This window comes from Piliocolobus tephrosceles, chromosome 9 (assembly GCF_002776525.5).
Source record: "Piliocolobus tephrosceles isolate RC106 chromosome 9, ASM277652v3, whole genome shotgun sequence".
In the NCBI taxonomy this organism is placed as follows: Eukaryota; Metazoa; Chordata; class Mammalia; order Primates; family Cercopithecidae; genus Piliocolobus; species Piliocolobus tephrosceles.
Window position 1 is genome coordinate 23578939 of NC_045442.1, and position 16788 is coordinate 23595726.

At 42.1% G+C, this 16788-nt stretch overlaps 1 protein-coding gene across 4 annotated transcripts in view; it reads right to left on the bottom strand.

The window, feature by feature from the left end:
- The window catches only part of ADD3 (adducin 3), a 124916-nt gene extending 108583 nt beyond the window's left edge, over positions 1 to 16333 (bottom strand). For 2 of the 4 annotated variants that reach the window (XM_023206593.3, XM_023206590.3), the window contains exon 1: positions 16101 to 16333. The gene's annotated coding sequence lies outside the window, so the exon portion shown is untranslated. Of the gene's footprint in view, positions 1 to 13934; positions 14319 to 16100 lie in introns of those variants that run through there. The other 2 variants (XM_023206592.2, XM_023206588.2) reach the window with 1 other exon arrangement.
- Positions 16334 to 16788: the final 455 nt, after the last annotated feature.

Here is a 16788-nt window from a genome sequence, read left to right on the forward strand (position 1 = left end):
CTTTAGGGTAAGTGGTATATGAAAGGCAATTTAGAAATTCTTTTAGCCAACCCAGTACCATCCTCTTTAATGGTTCTGTTTTTTTATGAAGGTAAATATAACTTTGGATTGGCTAAAAAAAAAAATAGGGAATTGATTATTTCATATTTTAAAATTATAGATATGGAGAAAAAAGTAGACCATCTGTATTGCTTAACACCTAATAAACTTATTCAAAAGACAGTTCCTACTCTCTGAAACCCATGGAAAGGATCATCATAGAGGCTTCTTCAGCTTCTCTAGATCATCCTCCACAAAATCAAGTGTTAAAAAAAATTAGACCCACCCATTAGTTATCAAGTATAGGATCACAAACCACCTCCTGATTTCTACCTGGACAAGAAAAGCATCTTAACACGGCCTCTTTAAGCAAAGCAGGCTAAACTAGGTTGAGTGCGGTAATTCTTGTTTCACCCAACTTTCTACTGGGAAAACAGTTCTGTTTTAGAAATAAGGTCCACATAAGTTATTTTAGTTATTCTTCTATACATCTGAATGTGCACGTACAGATTTTTTTCCTGGTATTTTTAAAAACTTGAGACATAATTCACATACCATAAAATTTACTAATAATTGTACATTTCAGTGGTTTTCAGTATATTCACAATATACTGAAATGTTGCACAACCATCACCACTATCTAGTTCCAGAACTTTTTCATCACCTTTCCTTTTCAAAAGGAAACCTAGTACCCATTAAGCTGCCACTCCCCATTTCCCCCTTCCTGCAGCTCCTGACAACCACTAATCTCCTTTCTGTTTCTGTAAATGTCTACTCTAGACATTTCATGTAAGTGGAACCATGTAATATGCGGCCTTGTGTATCTGGCTTTTTTATTTAGCATGTTTTCAACATTCATTTATAATATAAAATGCATCAGTACTTCCTTCCTTTTTATGACTGCATAATATCCCGCTGTACGGATACCGCATTTGTCTATGCATTTGTCAGTTGATAGGCATATGGGTTGTTTCCATTTTTTGGCTATTATGAATAATGTTGATATGGTCACTGGTGTACACGTTTTTTGTGGGAACACGTTTCCAATTCTCTTGGGTATATACCTATGAGAAGTGCTGGATCATAAACTGTTACCATTTTTAACCACGTTAACTCTGAGGAACAGCCAGATTGTTCCATTTTTAAAGGGCAGTAACAACACTATTTTTATTTTCACATTTTGATTAAAATAAAATTGTTCAATCCCTAGAGAAAACGGTTTCCTTTAGGACTAAGTGTCCTTAGCAGTTAAAGTAAATTCAAGGTTTTATAAGATAAATTAAATCCCTTCAAAGCATAAAGATACATAGAAATACCTCAAACCCATATTAGAGCAAAGCTTATTCTAGTCATCAAAGGGATTAAATATGCATCCATTTAAAAAATGGAGAAGGGGCCGGGCACAGTGGCTCACACCTGTAATCCCAGTACTTTGGGAGGCCGAGGTGGGCAGATCACGAGGTCAGGAGATCGAGACCATCCTGGCCAACACAGTGAAACCCCGTCTCTACTAAAAATACAAGAAAAAAAAATTAGCTGGGCGTGGCGGCGCGTGCCTGTAGTTGCAGCTACTTGGGAGGCTGAGGCAGGAGAATGGTGTGAACCGGTGAATCCAGGCGGCAGAGTTTGCAGTGAGCTGAGATGGCGCCACTGCACTCCAGCCTGGGCGACAGAGCGAGACTCCGTCTCAAGAAGAAAAAAAAAGGAAAATGGCAATTCCCAAGTTTATATAGTCAGCCTATGCACTCATCTCTCCTCATAGCAACTTCCAAATGTCTAACAGACATTTCAAATGAATGACTCAAATTGAACTCTTACTCTCTCCCATTCTCCAAACTGCTCCTCCTTGGAGTTTTGCCTAGGCCCAAAACCTTGGTGTCAAGTCTGATTCCTCTCTCTCAACATATACCCCCATATTCTAGTTAAAAAATCCTATTGATTCTATCTTTAAAATATATCCAGAATCCAATCAATTCTCAGCACCTCTACCAGATACATCTCTCACCAAGAGTATTCCATTGGCCTCCTAAGTAGTCTCCCTGTATCTACACTTGCTCACTATGGTCTAGTCTCAAAACACAGCCAAAAGAAACCCTTTAAAACATATGTCAGGCCGGGTGCGGTGGCTGAAGCCTGTAATCCCAGCACTTTGGGAGGCTGAGACGGGCGGATCATGAGGTCAGGAGATCGAGACCATCCTGGCTAACACGGTGAAACCCCGTCTCTACTAAAAAATACGAAAAACTAGCCGGGCGAGGTGGCGGGCACCTGTAGTCCCAGCTACTTGGGAGGCTGAGGCAGGAGAATGGCGTAAACTCGGGCGGCGGAGCTTGCAGTGCGCGGAGACGCGGCCACTGCACTCCAGCCTGGGCGACAGAGCGAGATTCCATCTCAAAAAAAAAAAAAAAAAAAAAGTCAGATTGTGCCACACCCCTGTTTGAAGTTATCCAGTGGATTCCCATTACCCCCACCTCATTCTGCTTCATCCATGCCAGTTATGCTTGGTCCTCGGGGCCTTTGGCTTCTTGCTTCCTCTGCCTGCAACGTTCTTCCCCCCAGACATCCACATGCATGCTCTCTCACCTTCTTCAAGTTTTTGTCCACAGGTCACCTTCTCTGTGAGGACCTTTCCTGGCTGCTATTTAAGTCTGCAATTACCCCCAAACACTCCCTTAGTCTTCCTTCCCTGCTCTATATTGCTCCATAACATTTATCACTAACATGACATATACTTTATTTCTATTTACTCCCAAGAATATAAACTCCATTAGGACAGGAGGGTTTGTCTGTTTTGCGTACTGCCAAATTCCCAGCACTTAGAACAGAACCTGACACATAATAATTGCTCAATAAATATTTGTTGAATGAATAAATGAATAAAGGATGCACTGAGCTGCTCAAAAAAATAAAGGCTAAACAGGTCACAATTATTTATGAAGAACTAGTATTACTACATCTAACAAAGTCCAGATGAGAGTGGAAAGCATTTATAGAAAAAGATACCACAATGTTTCTACAGTTTGCTTTAGGAAAAGTTGCTATTCCTGCTCATTTCACGTATTTTGGAAAGAATCTGTCCTTTGCCAAAGCCTCTTAGCTTCCGGACAGCTGAAACAAACGCTGGGAGTTGACAAGCTCCTGGGGTAATGATGTCCTTCTCTTAAGTGCCACATATACATAGAGCCAAGGACTTTCATGGTCTTCAATCTTCTATTAGCCCCATGCCCAGGATCTTCACACAGTACAATCAGGTTTCTTGGCCACTCTCCAAGTAAACCTACAAACTGGTGAATTCAGCTTCTTCAGAAGCGTAATCACAGCACCTTCAAGCACAGATGAATCTTTAAAAAATGCTTTATCCCAATCGCTCACGTATTTTATATAAAAGAAAACTAAAGAAAACAGAAAGTTACTTGCTCAAAACGTCTTGAATAGAGTTACACGAAGTATTTTTCAAATAGTGAGGGATAAACATGACAAGTCTGAGTGAGAGAACTGAGACACTTTAGAACAAACTTTCTAAAATCTGAAAACAGACAATGTTATTTTACAAAAATTTTAAGTAAAATGGTCGTATCTCATATCAACTCTATCCATCCATCATCCACATATTAGATTTAAAAGTTATATAACAGACATTGACAGAACATGCTCTAGCATTAGGCAAAGTAAATGATAGACAAGTACAGATTTTTAAAAACGTACACCTCTTCCCCAAAATGAGGCCTTCCTTGTCTAGTGTTGGGAATGATGAGAATTCCTAAAGTCTTTCTGTTAATACTAACTTTCCTAAGCATTACTGCCTTCAAAACAGAAGTATACGGATATTCCTATAAAACCAGTAATTTTCATATGGAGTTAAGAGGGAGCACTGTTAAAAGTCTACATGTGACCACTACCGCCACTCCATCCCCTCCCCTCACTCCTGCCATATTCTAATGTATTTCCTAGGGAGGCCAGTCCTTGGCACTGTTACAAATAAGTCTTCGCCGTAGCCATTAAATTAAATGCCTTATAGTGGCAAGATACTGTGAACCACTATTATAAACTATCTCCCATTGTGCTACAGAAAAAAGAATCATTTTCATGGACAGTAATTTTTGGCCAAAATCCTTTCCATCTTCTCCACTTAATGAAATCTTAACTCCTTCAAGGTCCATCCTTGTTCTTTCCCGTGAGGCCTTTTCTGACCACTCCATCTCTCTTTTTTTCTTTTTTTTTTTTTTTTTGAGATGAAGCCTCACTCTTGTCACCCAGGCTGGAGTGCAATGGCAGGATCTCAGCTCACTGCAACCTCCGACTCCCAGGTTCAAGCAATTCTCCTGCCTCAGCCTCCTCCCAAGTAGCTGGGATTACAGGCACCTGCCACCACGCCTGGCTAATTTTTATGTTTTTAGTAGAGACAGGGTTTCACCATGTTGGCCATGTTAGTCTTGAACTCCTGACCCTCGAGGGATTCGCCCACCTCGGCCTCCCAAAGTGCTGGGATTACAGGTGTGAGCCACCGCGCCCAGCCCACTCCATCTCTTTTCTTGACCAGTTGACCTGTAGCATTTGTTTTCTGTATTTGTCATCTGGCATTCATCACACACTGGCAAGCAACATCTTTTGCATTGTCTTAGTTATTGCTGACCATTCCTATGTTTCACTGGAAAGTCAGAGTCTCAATGAGTGATGTATCTCAGCCTATGGGGATTTTCTGGAAGACACACATTAAAGTATAATTCCTAAGATAAAGGAGAAGGGCGGAAGCCCTAAGGGTGAAGAATACACAGCACAATCATCACTGAACTGCAATTTTAGAAGCTTTTGGTTATACCAAAACAATGATTCCCAACCTTTTTAAACAAGATACCTTTTATGGTCAAAACATGTTAACAAACTAGACCATTACTCATAATAGTAGTCAGGTATTAAATATCCCTTAATTTAAAGAATACATGGATTCAATGAAGTTTTAGTACATACATGTAAGGTATGGTACTTATTCAGTATACAGAACGTACTTGGTATGCACAAAAAGTTGAGGTTTCCCCAGGACCTCAGGCTGGCACATGGTTTAATTTTATTATACTTGTGGACATGGATTATTATTGCCATATTGAAAAGTACTACCACCTAAAAATATTTAGGAGGAAGCAATATACATATATTATATATATATAAAAACAAATCCCCACTCTCCTACAAAAAATAAATCCAGTCAAAAAACTCTTCAGTAACTCCTCCCATGAAGGGTATATTTTAAGCACATGCCCCAATGTGAAACAATTCACTTCATGTTTCACTAATAAACTTTTCTTGTGGTTTTAAATATAGCAGAAGGAACAAAAGTTAACATAGACAAAATCAAATAGAAAACATCTAGAAGTTCATCTCATGTATACGTCCTGATTCTAGTGAAATCTCAATCCTATTTACCCATTTTACCACTCTCTTAAAAACAACAACAACAAAAAAAACCCAAGAACCCCAGCATCAGTATTTTCCAGCCAAGGCAGAAATATCATTCTAATCTTGGTTCAACTCTTCTGTGCAGTCGCCAACAAAAATAAACATAAATAAATCAGCAGTATAGCACAGTGCTTAAGGATATTAGCCCTGACCTCAAATCTTGGCTCTGTCCTTTATTAACAGTATGATCTTGGGCAAGTTACTCCACTAAACTTTGGATAATTTATGTGGAGTGCTTAAAATGATCCTTGGCAGGTTTTAAAGGCTAATAAAAATAGTTACTAATTAAGTAATTATATATAATAGATATAAATATATAACAATCAAGTGTATTTTTATAGCAACAATTTCGAAGCTTTCTTTCAATTCATATTTTCAAAGTTGTTTCTTGTCTAGCTTTGACAAGCCTATTCCAGATATCTTATATCTCCAACTGACCTATAACTAGTTCTACTACCTCCAGTTCTTTTTCTTTTTGTTTTTTTTTGAGAGAGAGACTGGCTCTGTCGCCAGGCTGGAGCACAGTGGCATGATCTCAGCTCACTACAACCTCCGCGGTTCAAGTGATTCTCCTGCCTCAGCCTCCCAAGTAGCTGGGACTACAGATGTGTGCCACAACGCCCAGCTAATTTTTGTATTTTTAGTAGAGACGGGGTTTCACCATGTTGCCCAGGATGGTCTCGATCTCTTGACCTCGTGATCCACCAGCCTCAGCCTCCCAAAGTGCTGGGATTAGAGGCGTGAGCCACCACGCCCAGCCATACTACCTCCAGTTCTACCCATGGCTGCTACTACAGAAAGATTTTGGAAAACAGGGAAAGAAAAAACAAACAAAAACCAGGAAAGCACTACCATACACCAAAACAACAAAATCTACTTTGAAACAGAGAATTTACTCAAGTAGGAATCATTGCCTTAGAAAATGAGACAAAAAGGGCAGGAGAAAAAAAAATCGAAGTATTCTTAAAACCCTTACCTCCAGTTAGGCAAATGATTTGTTTGCTGATTCTAAGTCCAAGCAGATTTGAACATCATTATTGTCTGCAGGAGCCATCAATAACCAACCAGACCTGCTACTGAAAGACTTCTCTCATTAAAATAATTTTCTTTACCACTTAATTTCACCACTGCTCGGCTGTTTTTAATATAAGACCCAACAACTTCTTAAGGTTTCTCTTTTCCCATGCATTCCAACAAGTACTGAATTAGTTCATCATCATGTGTTTAGGCCTCCTGCTGGGAAGCATAATTAAAATTAAGCAGGCAACAATTCCACTTGGTATTAAGATCCTGTCAAATCCTCCAAATGAAGCTGGGCCTGGTTTCTCCAGGAATTGGCTGAGAGTTCTGTAAGGAAAACAGGAGCTGCTCAACTTGATGCTGGCCATTCAGTAGATGGCACTCTTCCCTTTGAGCCCAAATTAAACAGCCCCAAGAAGTATGTTCTGTTACATTCAGGTGTGACACAAAGCAGGGGTTCTCTCTTCAAAGCACTTAACTGATAGTCACAATCCCTCCTGAAATACTGATTGGTCAAAGCAGACACTCTAGAAGAGCACAGGGATGTTTAGATTATAAGACATCAAACAATATAAAATCATCTAACTTAAGTGATTACCAATTAATCAGCTTCTCAGAGGTTATTACTATCTCAAGCAAATACACTGTTCTTATTCAGGCATAAAATGTTCCTTCCCTATTACATTCTGCTATGACAGCCTTTTTGTGGCTAGTGACTAGACCCTCGGTCTATCGCATGTTTTACTAAGGTATTTAATGATGGCAAAGTGCTTAGAGAACTATGATTTTATCATTATCAACATTCACCATGACAGATGAAGTAAAGGATGTATTACTTTCAGCGTTTTTAACTGAAAATAAATGTGATGCCCACTTAAAAAAAAATCAAACATTGTAATACAAAAATCACTGATCTAGTTTTGCAAAACAAGTATTTTTAAAGCAATGAATTTCTAATTCATTGGTAACGTGTACTTTAATAAATAATAGCTTCCAATTATTAAATGTTGAGTAAGGTTTGTCACACTTCTATTTTGAAGATCTTTATTTGAAATGTAACAAGCCAACAGTTGTGGAGAAAGAAAAAAATTCCTTTTAGTGCAACCTCCAGTTGAAAGCTAAAATTTTAAGCAATCAGAATTCACCTTAAAAATTCTACCTTCCCATCCTGGCCAACATGGTGAAACCCCATCTCTACTAAAAATACAAAAAATCATCTGGGCGTGGTGGCGCATGCCTGTAATCCCAGCTACTCGGGAAGTTGAGGCAGGAGAATCACTTGAACCAGGGAGTCGGAGGTTGCACTGAGCAGAGATCACGCTACTGCACTCTAGCCTGGCGACAGTGCGAGACTCCATCTCAAAAAAAACTTCTACCTTCCCTTAGGAAAGTGAACTCAACTCTGACAATAAAAACTGTAAAAGAAGGCCACGTGTGATGGCTCACGCATGTAATCCCAGCACTTTGGGAGGCCGAGGCAGGTGGATCACCTAAGGTCAGCAGATCGAGACCAGCCTGACCAACATGAAGAAACCCCATCTCTACTACAAATACAAAATTAATCAGGCGTGGGGGCGTATGCCTGTAATCCCAGATAGGAAGGCTGAGGCAGGAGAATAGCTTGAACCCGGGAGGCAGAGATTGTGGTGAGCTGAGAAACGCGCCATTGCACTCCAGCCTGGGCAACAATAGTAAAAAACTCTGTCTCAAAAAAAAAAAAAAAAAAAACAAAGAAAGGCAAAGTAAGAGGTACACTGTTTTTACCTTTAAAAAGTTAGGGAAATCACATATGCCCACTGCAGAAAAAATGAGTTTCATAACCCTAGATTAAAACCATAGCCTTGGCCGGGTGCAGTGGCTCATAGCTGTAATCCCAGCACTTTGGGTAGCCGACCGGGGAGGATCACCTGAGGGTCAGGAGTTCAAGATCGGCCTGGCCAACATGGCGAAACCCCATCTCTACTAAAAATACAAAAATGAGCTGGGCGTGGTGGCGGGCACCTGTAATCCCAGCTACTCAGGAGGCTGAGGCAGAACAATCACTTGAACCCAGAAGGTAGAGGTTGCAGTGAGCCAAGATCACACCACTGCCCTCCTGCCTGGATGACAGAGAGAGACTCCATCTCAAAAAAAAAAAACAAAACAAAACAAAAAAAACCATAGCCTTGTTTGAAGAGACAGTCATCTTAAATGACAGTTAATGTACTGTGTACAAACCTATCTCCTCAGGCCCATTTTCATTGAAAGAAAAAAAAAAGTAAACATAACATATGGTGCTGATGCAGATCAGTCTGACATGAAGTAAAGGTTCAATTTAGATCTAACCTTATCTTAAAGATATAAACAAGGCCTGTGGCTCATGCCTGTAGTCCCAGCTACCTGGGAGGCTGAGGTGGGAGGATGGCTTGAGCCCAGGAGTTCGAGACCAGCCTGGGCAACATAGTGAGAGCTGTCTCAAAAATACAAAAAAAGAAAAAAAATAAAAGATAAACATATGCCAAAGCCTATACATCTTGTACAAGAACAGTTCAGCTTTTAGCAGAGTTAAACTAAGCAATATTATCTTCAAGAAATAAACTTACAAGAACAGTAAGCCTTTTAAAATCAAAGATAGGTTTCATCCATTTTATACCTTTTGGTAATCATGCTACTATTATTCGGATTATGCTAGACAACTCTGAAAGCTACATTCATTCTTTAAGGTTTCTAGGATACTCTAAATTTATTCCTTCAGTGCAGTTAAGTAATGTCCTAGAAGCCTGAAAGGGATTTTTAATGCAACTTTTCAAACATACTCAACCAAAAACAGTTTAAGGAAACAAGCGGCTCTGATTCTCATTATCTGTGCTACCATCTAATACTTTAAGTTGAACAGTACTTTTTTAATATTTAACATGTTTTCAACTGTGCAATTAATTCAATTTTGAACTTTGAGACTGGTCCAGATATTCAGCAACATTAAAATACACAGGAAATAAATAAAAGATCCACAAACCGTTTTTCTCCAACACTTTTTTTCCCACATAAAGGTATTACTCTATGCATACTGTTGGTACTCAATAAATATTAATACACTAGGTGAATAATTTCTAACTTTACCTAAAAGGAAGAGAATCCCTCAAGTAGCATGGTTTGACATACATATACATACACACATGTCCATAATTAGATACTGCTAGAATAAAAAATAATTATACTCATCTAAGGGATAACAGCCTTTTTTTTTTTTTCAAGCAACAGCCAAGGAAAGACTTCTAACCTGTATGTTTTAGAAAGGATTCTTGATATATACAATCCATTACAGTAAAAAAAATTACAGTAAAAATTTGAGACTATCTTGGCATTTGGCCAAGAGAATTGAATCTCTGGCAGAACCTGAAAGACCTCATAACAATCTCATCTATAAATACTCTGGCATGGACCCCGAGTTCAAACTATAGAGTATTAACAAAGACACAATGTATTAAGGTACTCATTTTGAATCTCAATGACATGACAATCTATGACTGTCTAATTTTAAATTGGGTTTAAATAATTTCAAATAGGTCTGTGTTTAAAAGGAAGAACAGCACTCGATTAGATATTTAAAGTTTTTTCAAAAATTCAAGCTCTACATATTTAATATTTTCAAAGGACTCTGAAAAGCACTAATTATAACAAAAACTGTGTTTAGTGTGAGAAACAGATTAGTAACCTGTGTCTTCAATAAAGCTTGCACTTTCTCAATTCAACGCATGCTTGTTTTTTGTTTTGCTTTTTTTTTTTTTTTTTTGAGATGGAGACTTGCTCTGTCGCCCAGGCTGGAGTGCAGTGGCGCGATCTGAGCTCACTGCAAGCTCCGCCTCCCGGGTTCACGCCATTCTCCTGCCTCAGTCTCCCGAGTAGCTGGGACTACAGGCGCCCGCCACCACGCCCAGCTAATTTTTTGTATTTTTAGTAGAGACAGGGTTTCACCGTGTTAGCCAGGATGGTCTCGATCTCCTGACCTCATGATCTGCCCGCCTTGGCCTCCCAAAGTGCTGGGATTACAGGCGTGAGCCACCGTGCCCGGCATTTTTTTCCTAACATTACATTGCACTAAGTTGTCAAAGGACATATCATCTATCTACAATGATTCTAAACATTACTTAAAACAGCTCCTACTTTAGTTTATAATTAATTTGTTTGACATATCACCTACAATGGTGAAGCAGCAACACACAGTTCCTTGAGGAATGTGAATGAAAGTATAAGCCACAAGTTAAATCTTTCCATTTACGGTTCATTTTAGGAAGCAACTCAGGTGGTATTTAGAACAAACTTAAGTTAAAATTTATCTCAGGTTGATATGATGTTGGTAATCAGAAGGATGATAAGGTTTACTGATTTACTGCAGAACTGGAATCTCCAATAGGAATTAGTGCCCTCTGGGCACCTGGGGCCCTACATATCTGGTAAGCTTTAAAAAAAAAAAAAAAAAGACTAGTATCTTTAGTAATTGGAAAGATAGCATACTCTAGCACAAACTCTAGCACCCTAAACACATGTCATGTATCAAAAGAGAATACTCTTTCAACGTCAAAAGGTGACTGTATTTAAGGCAGGTTAACCATCACTCTTTAGATTTAAGTACAACTTGGTGGTATTAATACCAGAGGATGTGGTTAAACAAGACAAGAGCATCTGATAGTCTGGTGAATACTATGAAGACTTCTCATTGGTTTGCAATAATTTCCATGAGCTCAATAGCAACAAGGGGCAGTGGTTACATGGGCTCCCTCTTGGGCCAGACTCTCGGTTCAGAACCAACCTGTGTCACCTGATATCACTACACCTTGGGAAGATACTTAACCTCTCCATCCCTCTGTTTAGTCACTGGGTTGCTGGAAGGACTAAGTAAATTAAATCATATAAAACTCTTAGTGCCTGGCACAGAGGTTAGGCAAACAAATATTGCCTATCACAAACATCTGCTGAGTCTTCACATGCTGGATAGCATGATATAACAGCCTTCAAAAAGATATGTCACTTTATATACTGATAATGACAAACACATAAAGCACTGAGTACAAACCTTATTCTAAGCACTTTACACATAACAACTCAGTTAAGCTGAAGTTCTGATGTGACTGTTCCCCAACACACTACACAGTTTGTTCAGAGCCGGGTTTCTATGCTTTTATGTGATTTCTTCCCTCAAACACTTCTTATACTCTGATGACATGCATACATGCCGCCCAGTACTGCTAACCAACTGCTTTGAAACGGGAGAGATTAACCAGCTAACCACCTGTAGGCTTACATGTGACAAAAACACTCAGACATGACAGGACTACTGCAGGAAGTCTCAAAACCTCAGAAGTGGGGCACCACCCTGTATCTAGGTTTTAGGATTGTGTTTAGGAGTCGGGCTGTTGCTGATGTTATGTTCTCTTGGTCTCAAAAGACATTCTGCTTTTACAAAGACCAGATCTACACTTTAAATATAATTGAGCAGAATTCACATTCATCCCAGCATAATACTGAAAAAAGGGGTGAGACAGCAAAGTGTATAAAAAATTTCTGATACTGAATAAAAAATTCAGTGTATAAAAAATTTCAAAATACTGAAAAAAGGGGTGAGACAGCAAAGTGTATAAAAATTTTCTCCCTTTCAGTCAATGCTTGAAACTTACATTCTGAAAATACAGTCCTTCTATCAATGCAAACTATTTCCCAAGTGTCAATATGATCAACTATGTCAAATGTTTACCAAACATTTCCTGATATCATATACGTAAAATGTAGCAATATATTGAATGTCTCATAACCAACTAAAAACTCCTTCAAATTATGTTTAACATTCAAAATAGATACACCCATTTCTTCTTTAAAAACTATTACCAACACGCCAGCACTTCTGAGCACCTTAAGTGTTAGCATAGACTGAACTCTTCAGAAAGATGAAGAGTTAAATGTAGCGGCCTTTATTTTATCCTGGTCCTCCTTCCATAAAGTTAATCTGCTCCATTTAAGCAAAGGAAAATGAGTTATAATGCAAGTACAATATAATGGAGACTTCGATATAAAAACTTTCTACAAATGCTCCATTTATAATGTTCCAGTTATTTATAGGGTTAAGTAACTAAACCCTATAAATTTTACATTGTTCGAGTTCCACCTCTAGCACGTAACCAGCAAACAGCCATGGGAGCAAGTATTTATAGGGTTAAGTTAATGGGCTGGTCGCATAACTTAATTACACAAATATTTTTAACAGTCAAATATTTAACTTAAAAACGCCAAATTGCACTGTACTCTTATTTTTTTAATCTTTAAAAACACTCTAAGAGTCTTCTGAAGCCAAAATTAGGAACGTACCCGGCACTATGCAGTCAGAAGCCATTCCAAGAAAAGCTACCATTTAACACTGCTAAATCTAAAATGCTACATAATTCAACGTAAACGTGCACGCACGTGTATGTAGCTAGTCCCATACCCCAGAATCTTATCAATTCCTTCCCCAAACTTGCATATAATCCTCCCTCAAAGCCTCTTGGTTAAGTTAAATTCCTTAACACTCTACCAGGTTAATTGCAACAGCATATGTGCCAAGGAAATTAGTGGTTTTCCTTGCGCTCCCCTTTTCAACGGGCACCTACTTGCAATTACATCTCCGCAACAAAAAGGTTCACCTGAGGCCGTTCTTGCCATTTTAAAAGAGGCCCAGATTATGCTACCTGTCTGTGGTCTTGCCTGAGCTATAATAGTATACCTCCAAAGAGGCTGGACGTGCCCCAAACACCGGCACACCAGACCTGCTGCCAACTTTGCTTGTCACCCCTAGCAGGAAGCTCAACCTAACATGTATACGTTTGTAGGGGTGGCGTGTTCGTGTGTATGTATGTCGGTGTCGGGGGGTGGGGAAGCGGATTACAGGAGAAAGGTGGACTGAACACTTTCAACTTGTAACAGAAGTTGTGTTTGTTTTTAATGAGGAGAAAAAAACTAAAACCAACATTCTCTGTTTCCTCCACCTTTTCCAAGCGCAGAAACCTCGCACTCCCCTGGAGTGCACCTTCAGGGCTTAAGGTCCCCGGGGTCACCTAAGCTATCAGCTAGCATCTGATTTTAGCACTCCCGCCTTCCTAGGAAAAACCAGAGGACGCGCAAAGCGTCAGGCCCACCCAGCGGCGCCGCAGGCCGCGCACCGCCGCCCCCAGACCCTCCCCCGCAGGTACGCTCCCCGCCAGCCTGTCGGAGGTCCCCACTCCCACCCCGGAAAAGGGTTCACCTGAGGCCGCAGGGACAGCCAATGAGAAGTCCCCTCGGCCCGCCAGCCGCCGCTACCCACCCCCGCGCGACCCCCGGTAGCGTCCCCGCTGCCAGCCCCCGCGCGGGTGCCCGCGTCCCGGCCTGGAGGAGAGGCGGGACAACGACGCCTGCTCTCCCCGCAGGATTACCTCGCAGCGCGCAGCCGGCTTTGTGTTTCCCCTCCCTCCTTCTCCGCAGCCGCCCGGGCTGCAGCAGCCGCCGGATCCGCCGCTGCCGCCGCCTCTTAAGCGCCGCAGAGCCCCAAAGGGTAGGGCGGGAGAAGGGGAGGGGGCTTGAGGAGGGAGGGACCTGGACGCCTAGCCCTGTGCAGCAGGAAGCAGCGACACCTGGGATGCCGACGCCTCTAGCTCTTGCTCTGTGTTTTTAAAAAAATCTAATTTAAACCCCTCTTCTTTCCCTCCCGCCCCTCACACTGGCGACCGTTACGGCCTGGCGGCAGGCGCTCTGGCGGGACTAGCCGAGCGCCCCTCGAGCGTCCCTTGGTCCCGCCCCCTAACGCCCCGCCCCTAGCTCCCCAAGCACCTCCCCGGTCACGCCCCCAAGGCCCGCTCCTCCCAGCCCCCGACGCCTCTGGCCCCGCCTCTTGGACGCCGTAGCGTCCCGGCCCCGCCTCCTCAAGGCCTCTCCTCTGGCAGCCCCGAGCTCTCTCTGGCCCCGCCTCGAGCGCCCCTCGACAGCCCTGGCCCCGCCCCCGCAGCTCCCTCCGCTCCCTCAAGCGCTAAGTCCGTGAAGCCGCGGCGGTGGGGGCCTGCAGGCCCGGCAGTCGGGAGGGCCTGGTTCGGGGCGGCTGCCTGGCGCCTCTTCAACGTCCTCCTCCGGCTGTGCAGCTCGAATCCACGGCGTCCCCGGAGGGCCAGAGGGGGAAACGACCCCGACAGAAATCCGACCGCGAAGGGGAGGAGGGGCGCCTCGGAAATGTCTCCCGCCTTAAATGAGCGAGCCCCCCACTCCTACTCCCGAGGCTGAGCCGCCGCTTTGAGTCAGCCTCGGCCGCCCACACTGGCTGCTGGGGCTTTAGGGGAAGGCCACTGCAAAGGTTCAACCTCCGCACGCCCCCCGTGGGGCCTGGACTTTGCTCTCAGCACAGCTGCCTTCGCGGGCGCCTAGTCCCCACAACCCCTGCCTCACCTCCACACGGGGGGAGGGCAGGGGCTCTCGCTTCTGCTCCATTTGGACCCCTCAAGAGTCTTCACTCCCACTTTGGTTCCCGGCCTCTGAACCTTATGAGAGCTCACTTCTTTGAGGCGAGAAGTCGAGGCATCGCCAAGAACCTTCAAAATGAATGCGGGGCCGGGCAAACTTTGCAACACGCAATTGCAGGGCTGTGGATCCATCCACAGGTGACACCGGGCCGCCCACCCCCGTCGCCCAGACATGTTTCTCACCTCAACCTATTCTCGAAATAGACCTCCCAGCGGTGCACACTTTTCTCTGCCACCCACGACTTCCACGTCCCTCCTGCACCAGTACACTTGCAAGCACACCCCTCCGAGCGCCATTCTAGTGATTCACGGTCCCTTGGGCCAACCCCACCCTAACACACAGCAAACTTCATTCCCCACCCTTATCTCCCTTCGTTTCCAAGGCACTGGCGACAATCCACTTCATTTCCTTTCCTCATCTGCAGACTCGTCCCCCTCAAATACCTCACGCCATCCCCCTCATCTTCATCCCCTCCCTCCTCCCTAAAAATGTGCTAATTAAAATGTAGTTTCCTCTTCCCACATACGAAGTGTGGAAAATGAATCTTGTCTTGGCACAAACGGTGATGTATTTATCGTTTTCTCTCTCCGCTGGACTAAGGCTGTAGAAATTTTAGTCTACCACCATCTCCCATTTGCTCAAAAATCCAACCATGCCTTATTATTTTTAAATACTCTTAACGAATCGTGGGGAAGTCTTCCTAGTTTGGGGGAGAAAATTGTTTAGAAAATGCTCAGCCTGACATATTATTTGGCATTTAAAAATATCTGCAGTATTTGAGAGAGATATTGGGAGTGGCTGGATATTTTCTTGCATTTAAAAAGCAAAAAAAAAATATATATATATATATATATGAAAAGCTTTGCATGCATCAAGGTTAGCCTTTTTATGAATAGCAAAAAAAGTATCCTAAGGGCACCTATCAGAATGTAGTCCCCACTATATTTTGCTAGTCACAAATCTAGACACCCCCACCATCACCAAAGGAAGACAAATTAACATAATCCATTTTAAGCATGTCTGATGAACAGTCTTTTCCATGATCATTCCTTTTCTAACAGTTTCTGGACAAAATAGATAGATCTCCTTACCCACCGAAGATCCAAAGCTTCCTTCTAACCAGGGTAGTAGACGTACGTGTCTGTGTCTTCTGTTCTCTAGGTGTGGATTCTGCAATGCTGCACAGAAACCCACTGCAGCCTCAAACCAACAGCAGCAGCAGCGGCGGCGGCGGCAGCCCAAGCAACAGCAACAGCAGCATTAGCAGCAGCAGCTTCTCTCAATGCTGAGTAGTAAAGTGTTTGACTTAGTAGACTCTACAATTACCATTAGGCGCTTGCTTATAAGAGAGGAGGCGGAATCTTTCTTAAAGGAATGGGTTTTGTTTTTCCTCTCTAGTATTGCTTCATAAGAGGCAGAGAGGGTGGAATCAGAGAGTTTTGTGGACTGAGTAAATCAGTACAGCTGTGGGAGGTCAAGGTTAAAAATAACTGGGTGATTGAGGAATGGAGGCAGTGATTTTAGTGTAAGTCAATGAAATGTTAGAAGCACCAGTTTTAAAGAGCCCTGCTAATTTCAAACATTGGGGTTAATGGCAAAATAAAGTTGTATGCCTTCAAACTGATTAGTAATTTGTGCTAATATTTAATTTCCAATAATTGTACTAAAATAATAACTATATAAAGGAAAGTTATTTAGTATTTAATACAAGAATAAAAAGAAAAATGAAGTAAAACTCGTTTATGTGACTAGAAGCAATGGATTCAAGTCCTACCTATA